General features: G+C 43.3%; 1 protein-coding gene across 1 annotated transcript in view; it reads left to right on the top strand.

Moving 5' to 3' along the window:
• Positions 1 to 1,150: 1,150 nt before the first annotated feature.
• The window catches only part of LOC102677152 (extracellular sulfatase SULF-1 homolog), a 72,295-nt gene continuing 71,163 nt past the window's right edge, over positions 1,151 to 2,282 (top strand). The window contains exon 1 of the mRNA XM_006613846.2: positions 1,151 to 1,502. The gene's annotated coding sequence lies outside the window, so the exon portion shown is untranslated. The remainder of the gene's footprint in view (positions 1,503 to 2,282) is intronic.

Raw genomic sequence — 2,282 nt, 5'->3', positions numbered from 1 at the left:
TTTTTTTTTTTTTTTTTTTTTTTCTTGTGATCATTGGATATTTTACGAGACGATCGAGCAACGATTTTGGGAAAGCTAAGTGTTTCTCGTTTCTAAATTTGCATCTCTATACGTTGCATTCGAACGAGCTGCGCAACTTGCGTTGGACTGCAAGTTGCAGGCCTCGTGTGAACGACCCCGGCCCTCATACGAAATGTAAATATTTACATGAGCAGCTGTCAGTGAAGGGAAATATTCGTTTTTTCAGGTAATATCCCTATACTATACGGAGGCGCGTTACAAGCACGGTATGTTATCCTGCCATCACCAGATATTTTTCGGGCTCCTTTTCAAGCAACTTTCTGTCGATGGTTTTGGAAGTGATAGGTGCATTTAGAACGGAATATTCGATTAATTCGAGAATACGCATCGAATAATTGGGTTAAAGGGATTATTGGAGGTAAAAATCTAGATTAAAAACAAATCTAAAAACAATTGTTGGATGATGAATTACGCTCCAACTATTGTGTATCATGATCTACATCTAACGTTAATTTTTTTTTTCTCGGCAAAAACGATTAATTCTCTTATTTATTCTCTTTCAATTTACATTTGATAAAAATTTCGTTTCAATTATTTCAATTCTATTTTCATACGGTAATATTCTCATATTTTTGTATATTATACCTTTTTCAAAACACCATTAAAATTCACAACGATGGTTTCAGAAGATCGGCGTGACTAACCACCACCACCACCAGATTGTCTTCATCCAGATGTCTACAATCACAACACCTTACTAAATTAAAATTATAATCTCTCGGCGAGTATCGAATATCATATAAACTGGAACCATCGGTGGTGAATCATCCTCTGGCTGAAGAAAAAAAAAAAGAAAAACCGTCGAGATATAAGAATCGGAGAGCTGCAATTGAACGGTTACTTAACATACCACAGCGGGGACAATTTTTTCTTTCATCTTCCATCCTCGATCAACCGACGGTAGGTGAAGAACAGCGTGGAGCAGCGTGGTCCTAATAGGGTGAAACGTGATTTTTCTAGTGGCGTACCCCCCTACCACGTCCGGATCGCCACTCGCAGAAGATATACTTGGCGCGGCTTGCCTGTCCGCCAAGCGACCGAGCAGTTTTCTGGCGCTGGCTGGCAGAGCAGCTGTTTCCAGATTGGAGGCGGTATTCTCGCTGGAAGTTCAGTCTCGTTGCGACCGTCGGCGAGGTCGTGTCGTAGCCTGCCGTTTTTGCGGCCGCGCTTTGCCTTCCCGCCACGTGCGCTCCTCTTCCTCTCTCCTCCCCTTCTCTGCCCGTCTCATCTCATCTCGTCTCGTCTCGTCTCGTCTCGTCTCGTCTCGTCTCTCGTCAGCCGATACATCTCGAAACCGGCTCCCGGTTGGAAACTCTTGGGATCCGCGGTGAACCACGCGACGTGCACGTCGCCCTGGGAACGAACGGACGCTTCCACGGAGGAAGAGAAATCGACGAGGATTCAGCTTGATCGAGACGTCAGTGAGTAGTAGATTAGAATTATATCTTGTTCTTCTTCTTCTTCTTCTTTTTTTTTTTTTATTTACGAAAGGTAGAAGAGGAGATTGGAAAAGGAAAATTTTAGGGCGTGTTGATGGATCGTTGCTCGCGATTGGTGAACGATTGGGAACGATTTTGTTTTTAAACCTAGGTGAAAAAAATAGGAGTGCTAATTATCGTGGTATTTAAGATTGTACAATAATGATGGAAAATTTTTTCCATAACATTCCGGTATTGATTTATTCGCCGAGTGGTGATTGTGCAATGATTCATTACTTAATGTAATGAAGTAAAGTGTACTTTATGATTTCGATTATCGATGTTGTGCATACGTTGTTACGTAGTTTCTTCTAATTCCCGAGTAGAAAAATACGCTGCAATTTGCGATTCGTTCCATTCCAACTCGACATTCAATTTTTAGTTAGTATTTTATTCAGGTCGCGTCATCGGTAATATCCCAGATCAGAAATGATACGTTGGAATGGAAAAACGTTGAAACAAACCGGCTGTCATCGATTCGTTTGTTTCTCTTGCATGCACGGATATAATCTTCGATGTTACGTAAACCGTCTCCAGTTTTCGCGGTCCCCCCGCCCCACCTCCTCACTCGGGGCAGTTTCGAAACTATGGCGCGCTTTGTTTCACCGGAGGGGTTTCCGGCCGACGAATTCGCGGCACTCGAAACCGGAAACTGTGGCCCCACACGTGGGGGCCCCACGGTGATATAGGCCTGTTCTTGTCTCTCGATCCTTCGAAGTGGTG

This window comes from Apis dorsata, unplaced genomic scaffold (assembly GCF_000469605.1).
Source record: "Apis dorsata unplaced genomic scaffold, Apis dorsata 1.3 scaffold_163, whole genome shotgun sequence".
NCBI lineage: Eukaryota > Metazoa > Arthropoda > Insecta > Hymenoptera > Apidae > Apis > Apis dorsata.
The sequence above is the reverse complement of the archived record's forward strand: the minus strand, read 5'-3'. Positions and strand labels throughout refer to the sequence as shown.